The 17236-nt window shown below is 44.8% G+C and overlaps 1 protein-coding gene and 1 long non-coding RNA gene across 4 annotated transcripts in view; one reads left to right on the top strand and one right to left on the bottom strand.

The window, feature by feature from the left end:
• LOC307205152 overlaps positions 1–17236 on the top strand; it is a 153840-nt gene that overhangs the window by 50666 nt on the left and 85938 nt on the right. The window lies entirely within an intron of this gene.
• Positions 1–17236, bottom strand: part of TANGO2 (transport and golgi organization 2 homolog) — a gene marked incomplete at its 5' end in the record, with an annotated part of 105670 nt that overhangs the window by 74079 nt on the left and 14355 nt on the right. Inside the window, one exon of one of the 3 annotated variants that reach the window (XM_079957058.1) lies at positions 8090–8215. The exons of the other annotated variants lie outside the window; for them this stretch is intronic. Of the gene's footprint in view, positions 1–8089; positions 8216–17236 lie in introns of those variants that run through there. 3 annotated transcript variants of the gene reach the window in all.

The following is a 17236-nucleotide window of genomic DNA, read 5'->3' as shown; positions in this document are numbered from 1 at the left end:
CGTGAGGCTCTTCGTACAGCGGTTTTTTCGTCTTGCGAAGCAAGCCCATTGACAGCTTAGCGGATTAGCGCTATTAGCGGTTTAGCGGCTTTTAGCGGATCAGCTGATAAGCGGCTTAGGGCTTAGGAAAAGGGGGGGGAGGGAAAAAACCCCGCAGGAACTCGCAAGACATTTTCGTCTTGCGAAGCAAGCCCATAGGGAAATTCGTTTTGCGAAGCGCCTCCAAAACGGAAAACCCTTTCATCTAGCGGGTTTTCCGTCTTGTGAGGTGTTCGTCTTGCAGGGCACCACTGTATTTCTAATCTAGTCATTATTGGGCCACCAAAATGATCAAGGGGATTGGAGCAGCTCCTCTATGAGGAAAGGCTACAACATTTGAGACTTGTAAGTTTACAGAAAAGATGAGCAAGAGGTGCTATGATGGAAGTTATAAAATTATGCACAGCGTGGGGGCAGAGAAAATATTTCTCCCTCTCTCATGAGACTAGTACTCAAGAAAAACATCCAATGGGGCTGAATGTTGGAAGATTCAGGACAGATAAAAGAAAGCAATTCTTCAGGCAGCAGATACTTAAAGTATGAAACTCAAGAACAGTGATGGCATCCAATTAGGATAGCTTTAGAGGATTTTAGACAAACTGATAAAGCATAAGGCTATCAGAAAATGAAGATCATGGCCACTGGTCCCATTACCTCCTGGCAAATAGAAGTGAAAGAAATGGAGGCAGTGAAAGATTTTACTTTCTTGGGCTCCATGATCACTGCAGATGGTGACAGCAGCCATGAAATTAAAAGACGCCTGCTTCTTGGGAGAAAAGCGATGACAAACCTAGACAGCATCTTAAAAAGCAGACACATTACCTTGCCAACAAAGGTCCGTATAGTTACAGCTATGGTTTTCCCAGTAGTGATGTATGGAAGTGAGAGCTTTGGCTACCTCATGAGAAGAGCAGAGTCCCTGGAAAACACCCTGATGTTGGGAAAGATGGAGGGCGCAAGGAGAAGGGGACGACAGAGGACGAGATGGTTGGACAGTGTTCTCGAAGCTACCAGCATGAGTTTGACCAAACTGCGGGAGGCAGTGGAAGACAGGAGTGCCTGGCATGCTCTGGTCCAGGGGGTCACGAAGAGGCGGACTCGACTAAACAACTAAACAGCAAAAGGCTATCAATGGCTACCAGCTATAATGACTATGCTCTGCCTCCACAGTCTGAGGCAGTAATGAATACCAGTTGCTAGAAAAACCATAAGAAGGGAAGGAGCTCTTGTCTTCAGGGTCCTGCTTGCAGGTTTCCCCTACAGGATCTGACTAGCTGCTGTGAGCACAGGATGCTGGGCTGGATGAGACTTTGGCCAGATTCAGAAGCTCTTCTCGTGTTCTTAAGGGCTCTTCAAGTTGCCAGGCCCCCTTCCCACTGCTCGTCTATCAGCTCCATCTGGTACACAGGCTGAGACCCTACCTACCTGCAGACTGTCTCGCATGCTCTAGTTACGCTTGGACTACTGCAATGTGCTCTACGTGAGGCTACCTTTGAAGGTGACTCAGAAACTGCAATTAATCCAGAATGTGGCACCTAGACTGGTGACTGGAAGTGGCTGCCGAGGACACAGGTCTGAAAGACCTACATTGGCTCCCAGAACATTTCCAGGCACAATTGGTGCTGACCTTTAAAGTCCTAAACGGCCTTGGCCCAGTATACCTGAAAGAGCATCTCCACCCCATCATTCTGCCCAGACACTGAGGTCCAGCTCTGAGAGCCTTCTGGTTGTTCCCTCACTGAGAGAAGCAAAGTTACAGGGAACCAGGCAAGGGGCCTTCTCGGTAGTGGCGCCCGCCCTGTGGAACGCCCTCTCGTCAGATGTCATGGAAATAAACAACTATCTGACTTTTAGAAGACATCTGAAGACAGTCTTGTTTAGGGAAGTTTTTAATGTTTGAAGTTTTATTCTGTTTTTAATGCTCTGTTGAAAGCTGCCCAGAGTGCCTGGGAAACCCAGCCAGATGGGTGGGGTATAAATAATAAACTCTTCTTCTTCTTCTCCTCTGTTGTGAACATTCCCTGCAGCACATCCTACCCAGGACTCATGGATGACAGTTCATGCATTTCTATTTTTCTGTTTAATCATCTGGTATATTGCTTCACTTCACATTGCAACTTGTAAACAAATAATGAAATATTTTCTGCCATTAAAAATCTTAAAAACATGAAGTCATTTGCTATAAAGAGAGGATGTGAGAAATAATTTTAAATACAGGCTGGAAGTCTTGAGGCACTTTGCGAGAAAGTTCTCCTTTTTTGCCACTTTTGACAGCAAAAGGCACTTCTGGGCCTTGCTTCTGCCAAAATGCAGCAGATAACAAGCATCTGCAAACTACTGCCCTCTACTGTCAAGTGCCACGATTTCTTTTATCAAACGGCCTTTGAGAATACGCTGGGGAGCCATGAAGCAAAAATGCTCAACTGCTGGGTAAGGTGGTGTCAGTGTGAAAACTAAAGAGGACTTTGTTCTCTTGCTAATTGACATGTTCCAACAGAAGACAACAGTCAATGAAGCAGCCTATTCTTTCCTACTGGAAACAAAAGAATCCTCATCAGAGGAGGATTTAGGGGAGAGCAACCGGTGTGGAGCCTCTGGGGTGCCGAAAATATGATTTACAACGCGGCGTGAAAGGCGGAGGGGAACCGAATTTTGGCATCACACAGGGCTCTGCTGAAATTTGAGGCCCCAATATCAGCCACTGTCCCCATTTACATGGGAGACTTGCTGGTCTCAAGGCAGAAACTGAGCCAAATCATTGGTCCATTTAGTTCAGTATTTCTACACTGATTTGCAGCGGTTTTCCAGGATTTCGGGTAGGCAGCCTTTTCCAGCCCTACCTGGAAATATACTGGAAATTTAACCCAGGTATTTCTACATGAAAAGCAGGTGCTGTACCACTAAGCTATGGCCACATCAGACTCAGAACTCAATGGCCGAAATGCTGGACCTGAAGCATTTACCCCCCCCCAAAAAAAAGCACTTACACTTGATCTTAGCCAATAGCTATTATTTCACAAAAAGTATCAGCTGACTCTTTAATACAGTGGAGACTTGTACTAAAGTTGAACAGAAGCTCCTCGGGCAGTTAATAAAATCAGCATAAATATCACATCATAGTAATTGGATATAGCAAATTTAAAAAACAACTAAGGACAGACAGGTCAGGAACTGCTCAGCTACTGGTAAGTCTGAAATCTGAACATTAGCATTCTAATCGGCTGAAAGCCATCTTGGGGCAAGGGGGAAGGTATTTTTTTTTTTTTTTTGCGAGTCTAAAAGCTGAGTTTCTTTGGGCAAGTGCCACGTGCGAGAAGGTCCTGGATCTCAGATTCACCTGCTGTGCCTTAAATGGAACAAGTTTTCCTTGAAAGATCTTAAGAGACAAGAGAAGAGGCATTTTTTAAGTGAACACCAGAATCCTGAGGATGTTAGTTAGTGTTTTGCAAGTGACAGAGGCTGTGTACCCACGACCACTTAATCTGGCTTCATCATGCTCCCATTGCTGGTTTTAAGCTGAGGACACAATCCATAGGATCCCTGTAGCTTCTTGAGAAATACTCCAGTCTGGTGCACTTTCCCTCAAACCAGCTTCCATCTGATTTGAAAGAGCTGCAGGTAAGCTGCGGCATGTACATGGGACAGCCATTGGACATGCTCAGATGACAGCTTTGATGAATTGGAGTTTGGCATGTGGAAACAAATCAGGTGATGGGCATTGTGTGAAGACATCTCTCTGGCCCCTACCTGGTCCGTGCAGCGATGGTAAGACTGCAATGTGCAACACAGCAGAGGGAAATTACCTTGCCATGTTTCAAGCCCCGAAAGTGTAAATACTACACAAACAATACACACAGCACAGTATTAAATATCTGATGACTTGCCATGCAGAAAATGTGTTCATTGCATACCCCCAGCCGATGAATGACACAAGGCATGAAGCATTAAGAAAATATCTTAACAGAACGGCATTCTGCAATGTGAATACACATGGGTCTTGTTTTAGTGTTCCAAAATTAAGAACCATGGTTTCATCACTCTCACCCCTTGGAAGCCAGCCAAGGAAGCATCCATGACAAGTCATTCCCCTGCTTCTCTCCAAACTCCTATAAACATGCATCTCGAAAAGGCATCAAAACAAAATTTACAATTCCAAAGCAAGTTACAGCCCTCTCTGGTTGAAGCATGGCATGCTGAGAGGTTAACATTTAACAGATTTCCAGAGAGATTAGCAATGTTGCAGCAAAAACAGCCAAAGAGTCTTGTGGCACCTTAAAGACAAATTTACTGTGGCACAAGTTTTTGCAGACTCAATTCCACTTAAAGAGACAAAAGTTTCTTAATCATTCCACACATGTTAATTAGTTTACCAATGCCAGGCTATCTGTGATATCTATGACTGTTTCTTCAAAATGGTTCATTGCCCCACTATAAATATTAGTAATACAATCATCTCAGCAATTGTCACCCATCTGCTACTGTAAAGGTGGCTATTTAACACACATTTAAACTCTAATAATCACTGATTTCAGTATCTCCTGGCAATTCAACTCTCACCTTACAATTTTCTGCTGTATATATCGTATTTTTCGCTCTATAAGACGCACCAGACCATAAGACGCACCTAGTTTTTGGAGGAGGAAAACAATAAAAAAATTATTCTGAATCTCAGAAGCCAGAACAACAAGAGGGATTGCTGTGCAGCCTGCATTCACTCCATAAGATACACACACATTTCCCCTTACTTTTTAGGAAGGAAAAAGTGAGTCTTATAGAGCAAAAAATACGGTACCTGCCAACTAAGATTTCACCACATGCTTCTGTCAAAGGGGGGCTCAAGACCACAAAAACTTACGCCACAACAAATTTGTTAGCCTACTTCCGTAAGACATCTTGATTAAAATTAGCAGGAAATTCCAGAGGCCTGTATGGAACGCTCCCTCCCAACACTAACCCCCCGCCCCAATATTCCACCAAAGGAAGTGGATGTAACAAGTTTAAGGACAGATGTCAGATAACTATAAGCAGCAACAGCATTTTGTTGGGAACCCTGCCAGCAAATTAATTGGATTACTCAATCAAAAGAAACTGTTGACAGTTAATGGCTTGCAAAGACTCATGAGGGTTGCTTTACGGGAGATTTTCGTCTCCGTTTGCCGATTAAAATGCACTACTGAGTGGCGAAGTAAACTTCGGCAAGTAGAAGTTAATTTGGTTCCAGTATTAAAGCCAAAGCAGCTGTTTGCATCAAGCTGGTGCCTGCCGCAAGGCTCCGAGAAAAGCTGCTTGGCACAAACTGAGGATTTCAAGAGCTCAAAACAAGAGCGAGACTCTTACTCCCTGCAAAGTTTGTACTGCTGGGATACCGGAGATTGCTTTTCAGCTTTTTGGTGTTGATGCTTTCATAACCACTGGTGGTGGATCATGCAAAAGATTCTCCTGGTGGGTGTTCTTAGGCCTGGACCAACACCCTCCCCCACAACCAACGGCCCACTGGAGATCCTTTGGTGTTGGGGATCCTAGATAATTGCTGGGCAGGGTAAAAGCCAACCCTGTCAGGTAGCACTGCTTCCATCCCTACTATCCCCCAACCTGAGCTAGGGCAAACTCAGATTGTTCTCTGGGTGTCCTTGGAATTCACAAAGACAAGAGCCAAATAAACCACTCACTGTCTTTTGAGCCCCAAGTCTACACTTTATTTGGCAGCACAGAACCAAGCAGCCAGGTATCAGATTCGGAGCCACACTTACTTAAGAAGCCACACCAGGATAAATGCAATGCTTTAAGGAAGTTATAAATACAAGCATTTATAATAGAAGACAGTTAAGAAAAGACTTAAACAGCATAGACATAGCTTTGGGAATCTGAGTGCGAAAGAGAAAATAACAAAGCTAGCCATTAGAGTCGTAGACCCAGGGGCAGAGGCATCCTGTTTCACCACTCGAGGCGAAATGGGAAGTGCCACGCTGTCCTGCCGTTGCTTCTGCCACCACCGATCTGCTTCTGCCGCCACTGTGTGCCCTGCCATATCCACTGCTGGCAGAGAAGCTGTGCCACCCTTGGCGCCGATTTCAGGAAAGATTGTGCTGATTTGGGGGAAAACCTCTTGCACTCTGCAAAATCTGGTGCCAGCTTCTCTGTCAGAGGTGGCAGGGCATCCACAGGTGTGCCACCTGGGGCAGTGGCCTCGCCCTGCCTAAGGGCTGGATCAGCTCTGCACGGACCCCACCAAACCGGCAAGCTGCATCCAGGCATACACAGGTGTTGCAATTCACAATCCTCATGCAACTGGGATCTGGCTGTGCTCACGACCTCAGAGCCTGATCGCCTGTTCAAACCCTCCTACAGTAGTCTGCATCCTTCTCACCGCTTTTTAAGTTTACCTTTTTGCCCCCCAATCTTTCCCCCTTTCATTTCATTAAATATTTGCACTGATTCAGTACTGTCCTGCCATATACAGACGGTGACCCCACCAGCAGCACGAAGGCTGCACCTGTGTGGTCCTGTTCACACACTATTCCATATCCTGACACACACACACAGAGAGACACACACACACAGAGTATATTCAAATAAGTCAGCAAAGCATCCAGCAGAAAATAGATCGCATGGTGTTTGGGCACTGGGGCATATAATGATGGTTTGGCACAGAGAATGATGAATGAGGCACAACCAGCAGCCAACCAGCACAGAAGAAAGCAGACGAAAGCAGAGGAAAGGGGATGAAGTGGAGAGGTGGGTGGGAAATTGTTCTACCCAAAGGTGTCATTTGCAACTTTATCAGAAAAGAACAGGCAGATTTCAAGAGTGGTGTTGCACAAAGTGGAGGAAGAACCCAGAAAGGAAGATCTGGTTTGGGGTGGGGAATAAAATATACATAGGAAGTTAAAGGTAAAGGTAAAGGTACCCCTGCCCGTACGGGCCAGTCTTGACAGACTCTGGGGTTGTGCGCCCATCTCACTTAAGAGGCCAGGGGCCAGCGCTGTCCGGAGACACTTCTGGGTCACGTGGCCAGCGTGACAAAGCTGCATCTGGCGAGCCAGAGCCGCACACGGAAACGCCGTTTACCTTCCCGCTGGTAAGCGGTCCCTATTTATCTACTTGCACCCGGAGGTGCTTTCGAACTGCTAGGTTGGCAGGCGCTGGGACCGAGCAGCGGGAGCGCACCCCGCCGCAGGGATTCGAACCGCCGACCTTTCGATTGGCAAGTCCTAGGCGCTGAGGCTTTAACCCACAGCGCCACCTGCGTCCCTATATAGGAAGTTATCTTATACCAAGTCAGACCATTTGGTCCATCTAACTCAGCATTGCCTACACATTTCCTGCCATACCTGGAGATGCTGGGGGTTAAAACCAGGCGCTCTGAGCACAAGTGGATGCTCTAGCACTGAACTACCTCTAATATGAAGCTGTCTTGCATCAAGCAACACCAGCTTGCTTAGTAGTGCTGCTACGAGATGACCCTTCTGACTGCAGGGGCCAGGGATTGAACCTGGGGCCTTCTATGCACAAAGCAAATGACCAACCACTCACAGAGCTACAGCTATTCCACCTCCACCTGCACAAGGCAACACAATGCAACAGGATCACCATAGGCTGATTACAAGAGCAGATGGTGAAAGGGTCACTGTGAGCAAACCCAAACTCATTTGCACTCCCACTACCACTCTATATCTTAATCTTGGTAGCTATAGGAAATCAAATGCAAAAATGCCTTGGTGCTGAATGAAAACAACAACAACAACTCAAGTATATGGTGGATCTATAGGAAGAGGATGCAGCCCATAATTTTAGCTGCAGTTTTCAGCCAATCCACATCAAAGAGAAGGGGGGGGAAAAACAGATTTCTGTTGCCTTTCACTACAGGACTTTTGATCTGGCAGTACTCTAGCCGTTGAAAACTCTGCCCGAAGGAATAGATGGTTTAAATATTTCAGATACGCAGATAGCAGTCCAACTGAGTTTTAATAGCTAGCGGGGACACATTTCACCACTTTTTTTTTTATGTATCCAAAATCATTCCAGCCACATCTCTCCTTTTTTCACTTACCAGTTGGGGATTCAGAAACCACAGGTCATTCGTACAGCCCTCAAGCAGTGACCCAGCCTGTTTGACTCCAAAGAGTGAAGAGAGACAGTTGCAGAGAGACAGTCAAACTCCTAGAAAGAGAAACCGGATGTCTTGTTCCCAAAGAAATCACAATTTTTGTTGACAAAAGAAAAAGCTGGCTCGAAGGATGGGGTGGGGAGAGAAAGGAAACTAGGTCAAAAGTACAAGCAGCTTTTTTACTTGTTTTGACGAATGCAGCTATTTTTTCACTCTTTATCTAAAGCAATGGAAGAAAGCATCAAAATACCAGTCTCTCTCTCTCTCTCTGAAGGACCATGAACACAATGGTAGTTCATATGCTTCTTTGTATGCAGAAGGATCCAACTTCAATCCCTGGTATTTTCAGGTAGGACTAGGAGGGTACCTCTACCCGAGGCCCTGGAATGCTGCTGCGATTCAGGACAGGCGATATCAGGCTTTAGATAGACCAATTGTCTGGTTTGGTATAAGACAGCTTCCTATGTTCTTCTAACATCAAGCAGATTGGTGCCTGAGCAAAGGAAGTACAGGAGAATCTCAGGTCTATTGATAAACTGCACCACTCAACATGAGGAGGCCCTCTGCCTGGTTCCCTGTAGCTTCAATTCTAACAGTGAGGGAACTGCCAGAAGGCCCTCGGGGCTGGATGTGTGTCGGGCTGAACGATGGGGGTGGAGACACTCCTTCAGGTATACAGGGCTGAGGCCGTTTAGGGCTTCAAAGGTTGGCACCAACACTTTGAATTCTGCTCGGAAACGTGCCAGGAGCCAATGTAGGTCTTTCAGGACCGGTGTGATAATGGTCCCTGTGGCTGCTCCCAGTCACTAGTCTAGCTGCCGCATTCTGGATTAGTAGTAGTTTCCAAGTCAACTTCCTATGGGATGATGATAGTCGTAGTTCAAGATCACCTGGAGATCACCAGGTTGATTAACCCTGCTCTAGAGCTTTGCACGAGAAAATGTGAAAATCCAGAGGCAGTGCTCTGCTTGCAAGAGGGTGAGCATCCGAAGAGCACTATGCAAACTATTGTGTTACTGAAAACAGCCCTTGCATCTGTGTTCCTTCTGTTCATGGTCCCTTGGATCCAATCCATGATTACAGTTATAAACTTGCAGCTTTCGAATTCTGGGGCTGCGGAGATGGCAATGGTGTACACAGTAACCATATTGCTCTCCAATATGTTTGCTCCCCAAGGAGCAAACACGTTCTCCAGGGCGCAGTATTTTATGAAGGGCAAAAGCCAGGCCAGAAGCTTCACAATGGCTGGCACTTATATTCCACTGCGGTGCGTAAGGGTACCAGGCGGAATGATCGTAATAGGAATCACTTGCCTTACAGCACTAAAATAATGGATTGAATTCTTCACAGGACAAATTGCAACTTATCAAGCCCAAGTCATTACACATTCCACCGCTTGTCTTCTTTAAGAATTCATGCTGCTTTATGCAAACATACATTTTTCATAAAGCCACCATCACAACTCGCACAAGGGAAGAAAACTGTAGTCTGTTCTCAACACCAAAAATCTGTGGTGAGTATCTTTTGTTAGTTAATAGTCCCAGCACAGGTCTTTAATGTGCTTTGAACAGAGAGAGCAGCAGAAGCCAAAGACTTAATGTTTAACCAATTAGGTTATTTGAAGGCTTCGTCATCATTGCAGGCAGGTCAAAAATGCACATACTAAGAAACAGAGCAGCATTCTGAGTAAAAACAGGTAGGCAAGAGTGAAAGCTGGCAGTCTATACAGTCGTATCTCGGAAGTTGAACGGAATCCATTCTGGAAGTTGTTTGACTTCCAAAACATTCAGAAACCAAGGCACAGCTTCCAATTGGATGCAGGAAGCTCCTGGAGCCAATCAGAAGCCATGGAACCCACGTCGGACGTTCCTGATCCAAAGAACATTCGCAAACCAGAATACTCACTTCTGGGTTTGTGGCATTTGGGAGCCAAAACGTTTGACTCACAAGGTGTTCAACTTCCGAGGTATAGCTACATATTTAAAGGTGAATTTTAAAACACTTTTTTTTTTTTTTACAGTTTACATGTGCCATGTATAGGGATGGGCGTATCTCTCAAATCTGGGTTCTTTCAGTTTCTAGTTGTTCTTCTCTTAAATTCAGTTTCCGCATTAGCTTGTGAACCGTTTCCCCCCACCCCCACCCCAAGTCCTCACAAAAATTCATCGGCATTTTAATCCGATTTTACCTTGATATTCACAAGTTTATATGCAATTTTGCCTAATATACATTTTTTTCACAGCAATTTTCCCGAATATAATGCATTTCTGTATATGACTTTCACTAATACATGCCTCTTCATGTATACCGTATTTTTCGTCCCATAGGACGCTCCGTCCCATAGGACGCACCTAGTTTTTTTGGGGGGAAATAAAGGGGGGGAAATTCCCTTTATTTCCCCCCCAAAATCAGGTCGGGGAAACTGAACCAGGTCGAGGAACAGCGGGATGGCGGCGCTGCGCCTCCCTGCTGTCCCCCGAGCTTGTGGGGCTGGCCGATGTCTGCCCGGCGCGCGGGGCGCTCTGCTTCAGGGTGCTCTGCGCGCCGGGCGGCAGGCTGCTATCCACACCATGGGGAGCCCTGCGGGGAACTCCTGCAAGGCTCCCCACGCTGCAGGTGTCTGCCTGGCGCGAGGGGTGCTCTGCTTCAGGGCGGCAGGAACTCCTGCAGGGCTCCCCACGCTGCGGATGTCTGCCCGGCGCGAGGGGCGCTCTGCTTCAGGGCGTCCATCGCACCGGGCGGCAGGCTGCTATCCGCAGCCTAGACAGCCCTGCGGGAACTCCCACAGGGTTGTCTAGGCTGCGGATGCGTTCCCGAAGCGCCGGGCGCTCTGCTTTCAGCGCGCCCGGCGCTCCGGGAAGCAACCTGCTATCCGCAGCCTAGACAGCCCTGCGGGAACTCCCGCAGGGCTGCCTAGGCTGCGGATGTCTTCCTGAAGCCTGGAGAGCGAGAGGGGTTGGTGCACACCGACCCCTCTCGCTCTCCAAGCTTCAGCGAAAGCCTGCATTCGCCCCATAGGACGCACCCAGATTTCCCCTTCATTTTTGGAGGGGAAAAAGTGCGTCCTATAGGGCAAAAAATACGGTACTTTACCTTAATATATGCATTTTTACACACATTACTTGGCTGGATGACTTCATTGCAAAATTTGGAGAAGTGCAAATTTCTAAAGATGCCAATGGTATTTTCACCATTAAATGTGAGCTGAATATAATTTCTCCCCCCTCCCTAGTTATGTGTGTGCCATATTCAACACACAGAAGCACACAAATGAGAAGGATGCAAACACATGGTCCTACTGTCACAGCATATATCCAAAATGCACAGGCCTTGACAGTCCATCAACAAACTAGCCTTCAAGCAATTAGCTAAAGTCTTTTTGTGCATCTCGAACTGCAGCAGAGAAACAAGCAATATCGACGTAGACTGACAACCTGTTACCAGGGTCAGGGGCCTGCAGTCCTGCAGGTGTCACTGGACTCCCATCAAGTCAGGCAAGCATAGCCAACGGTCAGGGATGATTGGAGATGTAGTTCACAAACACCTGGAGGGCCCTGGATTCCCCACCACTGCTCTATTAGTTTACCGGAGTGTCTAGATCCTGATCATTACTGCCTTTTACCCCCTTATAATTTGATATGGAACGGCGTCATCTCACTCACCTCTGCAAGCCGCTGCAATTTGCTGAATATTACTACAAACCTCTAAACTCATTATTAATGAAGCTCCCTCCACAGCAGTAGCTACAGAGAGACCAGAGTAGAATGAGATATAAATCATAAAGTGATGGGCACATTAAAGCTGACATTTCCAATATTTTGCCTGTCTCACATCGCTGCTTCTCGTTATCACCCTTTGTTCCATATTTTATTTATTCTATGTGATTAACTTTATATGGATCTGTTAAAAACATGACAGCTTAACATTGTTATAATAATTGAAATCTATTTCAGAGCCTTGATTTGCCAGTTTGTTGTTCAACAACAACAAATACTCACTTAGCGGCCTTTGAATAAAGAAGTGCATTGGTAAGCTTGTGTTAAAAGCAAAGAACAAGTTTGCATTTGATTTTTAAGATGCAACGAGAAAATAAAGGGGATGGGGAGGGATGCACACAACTGCGTCTTTACTAACACAATCAAAGGAAGGCAATGAAATATTTTTTAAATATTTTGCTCCCCATACTTACTAAAATGAATACTTGAAACAAAGAAAACTACTTCAACTCTTTTGAGTATACCAGAGGGACATGGACCAAGGAGAGTTCATGTGATTAAAAGAACCATCCCAGATAGCTCAGTTGTGCAAAATCAATATTGAAGAATCATTTATTGTTAAATGATATGGTCAGTTGAATGAGTTCCTACTTTAACAAGCACAGCTTGGATATCCAGGTACCTTTTGGCTTTTACCTGAAATCTGTTTTCCCCATTCCTGGTAGTTTCTACTGCACAATTACAGTGGTACCTCGGGTTAAGTACTTAATTTGTTCCGGAAACTGTTCTTAACCTGAAGCACCACTTTAGCTAATGGGGCCTCCTGCTGCTACCGCGCCGCCGGAGCACGATTTCTGTTCTCATCCCGAAGCAAAGTTCTTAACCTGAAGCACTATTTCTGGGTTAGCAGATTCTGTAACCTGAAGCGTATGTAACCTGAGGTACCACTGTACAAAGATCAAATTTGTGTATACCTTTCCATGAACTGGTTTGTTGCAGTTCCTTATCTACATCCCAATGGAGAAATATGCTTTCTCCTTGAAAGAAATTATTTTCAATCAGATTGAGGGCTGCAAAATTTGTTCTGGAATGTAAGGAATTCTGATCTCAGCATTTAAGAGACACTGAGATGTTTTGATTTTGATAACTCACTTGATATGAAAAGCACAAGGCTGCAATCCTAACCCCCACTTACCTGAGAGTAAGCACTACTGAATGCAGTAGGACTTACTTCTTAGTTGGCTTGCTCTGTCAGGAGTACACCTCAGTATATCTATTTCTTGACATGGTAATGGTAACTAATGATATGGTAATGGTAACTAATGACTAATAAATGACTAAATATTGCTATTTCTTGACTTTATGTGATGTACATTCCTAAGAATTTGGGTTGGGGTCCAGGACAACTTTGTAAGCACATCAAGGGGTCAATGAACTTAGAGGTTTGGGAAACTCTGCTTTAAACAGTGATTTCTGAACCTTATGTACACAACTGTGGCATGGAGCCCACACACTGGAACATACAGGAATGCCTTTCACAAGCTATGATAAAGGGAGCTTGGGAAGAGAAGGCTATGGCAACAGTGAAATCTGTGGGATTGAGGGATCAACAGCCAAGACTGAGCCATTTCCCTGTCTGTGGAGGTGAGTGGGTTGAGAGAGAAAGCGATGAATATATGGGCATGAAAAAAGAACGTGTGCCAAAGACGGCAGAGAGACATACATTGAGGGAGATGTAATAGGGACAGGGACTGAGGGTCTTGGCAACACTTTTCATCCCCTTTGCCAGTCCCAAAAATTGGCTTCTAGTGTCGTTCACGGCAATTAAAATGAGATACAAGGAACAATATAAAACACTGCTGGGGGGGGTGGTTCTTGGCTATGTCCACACATGATGGAAGGACGCCTGGACAAAGCCTCTGCTCATTCTGACAGCCATAGCGTCTGTGACAAACACTGCAGATGATCCAAAGAATACCACAAATTCTCAACATGCCAATTGGTTCTGTGCAAACATTATAGGCAAGAAATTAAGATGCAGCAAATCCAGAGCTGGGGAATCTAAGGGTCTCCAGCTGTCGCTGAACTACAACGCCCATCATCCATGACAACCGACTGTGCTGGTTAGGGCTGATGGGAGCTGGGAGCCTAACAATCTATGGAGGTGGGATGCAACTTCATCCTTGCATTAAGCAAAGCAAGATCTAACTGCAAAACCCGGTATGTATACAGCTATTAGGCCTGGTCAGGATACGGCACTTGTACATGAAATGGAAGTGCTTGCGCACTCAATGCCGCCACCACCATCAACCTGGTGCTTCCCTTGCTGCCCTCTGCCTTGCTACATCCTCACTCCAGCACATGGCAGCAGTCCACCTAGTGCACTGTGACCGAGGTATGGACCTTCATAACATTGGTGTTCAACCCTCAGCCAAATCGTACAATACCCTATTGGTTAATTATTATTTTTTTAGAAGAGAAGGTGAAAAGGGGAAGAGCCTACAGCCTATTGGTAGAAGACATGCTCTGCACGCAGAAATCCAAGGTTGACTTGGCATGTCCAACTAAAAGCAGGGTTTCTCAAACTTGGGACTCCAGCTGTTTTTGGCCTACAACTCCCATCATCCCTAGCTAGCAGGTCCAGTGGTCAGGGATGATGGGGACTGTAGTCTAAAAACAGCTGGAGACACAGGTTTGGGAAACCCTGAGCTAAAAGGATAGCATATGATGGAAATGACCTCTGCTCAAGACCCTGGAGAGCTACTGCCAGTCACAGCAGAGAATACTGAGCTTAGGTCCACCTTCCCAGCCTGGTATCTTCCAGATGTCTAGGTCTACTGCTCCCATCAACCCTGGTCAGCATGACTAATAGTCAGGGATGATAGGATGGGTAGTTCAAAACATCAGGAGGGCACCAGGTTGGGGAAGGCCATGCTTGAAGCAGAATTGGTCTAACTTGGTATAAGGCAGCTTCCTGAGCTTTTATGCTTCTTCTTATGTTGCAGGAAACACTTGGGAATGAGTCTTTGATCTACTCCAGCATATAGTGGTACCTCGGGTTAAGTACTTAATTCGTTCCAGAGGTCCATTCTTAACCTGAAACTGTTCTTAACCTGAAGCACCACTTTAGCCAATGGGGCCTCCTGCTGCTGCCGTGCCGCCAGAGCACGATTTCTGTTCTCATCCTGAAGCAAAGTTCTTAACCCGAGGTACTATTTCTGGGTTAGTGGAGTCTGTAACCTGAAGCGTATGTAACCCGAGGTACCACTGTATTCTCAAGACAGCAGTCCTCAAACTTGTGATAAGATATAAGTGTTTGTAGAAGGGATCACAACTCAGCAGTGAGCACATACTTCCCATACATTTGATGCCAGGATCAATCCCCGGTATTTCCAGTTGCAAGGACCCAAAGCTGTGGTCCTTTCTTGGAAACAGGGGTCAAGTAGCTGCTGATAGGAAAGACCCCTACCTGAGACCCCGGTGAGGCAGTAGAAAACACAGAGGCAGAAGGGCAAATAGTCTGCTACAAGGGGGCTTCCTGTATCGCTAAGGAGACTGTAGGAATTAAGACCTTTTGTCTTTGAAAATAGTGGATCTCAATGTGACACGCTAAAATTGAAGACGGGCCCTATGTTTAATCAGGTTGAAGTCTATAGGTTTAAAGTATTCTAATGCTACTCCAGAATTCAACTACAAATTAATTGCAGTGGTACCTCGGGTTACGAACTTAAGGTCCGTTCTTAACCTGAAACCGTTCTTAACCTGAGGTGCACTTTCACTAATCGGGCCTCCTGCTGCTGCCGCACCACCAGCACGTGATTTCCGTTCTCTTTTTTTATTTTATTTTTTACAAATAATTTTTATAAATTTTCCGACACAAATATACAATTTTATCGAAATTTCCACAAATTTAGTTCTTTTTGGACTTCCTTCAGCTTCTCTGGCAACCATCCATATTTACCTCTCAATCACGCATTTCTCTGTTTATATTGCCATTAAACTTCCCTCCCACTCCTATTTCTTTTTAACAATATATCTCAGCTTTCACAGTGCTTTTTGAAACCCCGCCAGCGTTGTTTGCACATCACATATTCTTTTCAGATATTCAACAAATTTCCCCCAGTCCTCGATGAACTTTTGGTCTCAAAGATATCTAATTTTTCCGGTTAGTCTGTCCAGTTCTGAATAGTCTGTCAGCTTCAGTCTCCATTCTTCTATTATCGGTATTTCCTCTTGTTTCCATTTCTGGGCCAGTAGAATTCTTGCTGCTGTAACTACATATTGAAAAAGTTTACAGTCTTTTCTTCTTATTTCATTCCCTGTAATTCCTAAAAGAAAGGTCTGTGGTTTCTTTACAAATGTATATTTTAACATCTTTTTCATTTCATTGTAGATCATCTCCCAGAAACCCTTCACTTTCTTACACTCCCACCACATGTGATAAAACGTACCTTCTTTTTCTTTACATTTCCAACACTTATTGCACGTCTTATACATTTTTGCCAACTTTACCGGTGTAATATACCATCTGTAAAACATTTTCATAACATTTTCTTTAAGTACCGTACAAGCAGTAAATCTTAAATTCTCTTTCCACAGTTTTTCCCAGTCCTTAAACTGTATATTGTAACCGAAATCTCTGGCCCATTGTATCATTACCGATTTGACTTCTTCATCTTTTGTATTCCATTCCAACAATATTTTATACATTTTTGACAAAATTTTACAATTATTATTTATCACATCTGTCTGGAACTTTGAATCTTTTTCTGCATAACCACTTTCTTTAATGTCCTTTTTAAACATTTCATTAACCTGAAAATAATGCAACCAATCATATACATGTTCTTTGACTTGTTCATATGGCTTTAATTTCCATTTTCCTCCTTCTCTGGTTATCCATTCACCATATGTAATCCAATTACTTCTCATATTTATTTTCTTTACACTCATAACCTCTAGTGGAGACAACCAGTGTGGAACTTTTGGTTCCAAGAGGTTTTTGTACCTATCCCATATTTCAATTAATGAGCTCCGGAATATGTGGTTCCCAAAGCCTTTATGAATTTTCTTCTTTTAACACCATAGATACGTGTGCCATCCAAATCTGTTATCAAATCCTTCTAAATCTAATAACTCTTTGTTCTCTAATTTTATCCATTCTCTCAACCAGCAAAGACATGCTGCTTCGTAGTACAGTTTCAAGTCCGGCAGGGTGAAGCCTCCTCTTTCCTTTACATCTGTTAATAACTTAAATTTAATTCTCGGCTTCTTGCCCTGCTAGATATACTGTATTTTTCGCTCTATTGGACGCAGTTTTTCCCCTCCAAAAATTGAGGAGAAATGTGTGTGCGTCCTATGGAGCGAATGCAGG

Source organism: Podarcis cretensis (assembly GCF_951804945.1).
Source record: "Podarcis cretensis genome assembly, chromosome: 16".
In the NCBI taxonomy this organism is placed as follows: domain Eukaryota; kingdom Metazoa; phylum Chordata; class Lepidosauria; order Squamata; family Lacertidae; genus Podarcis; species Podarcis cretensis.
The sequence above is the reverse complement of the archived record's forward strand: the minus strand, read 5'-3'. Positions and strand labels throughout refer to the sequence as shown.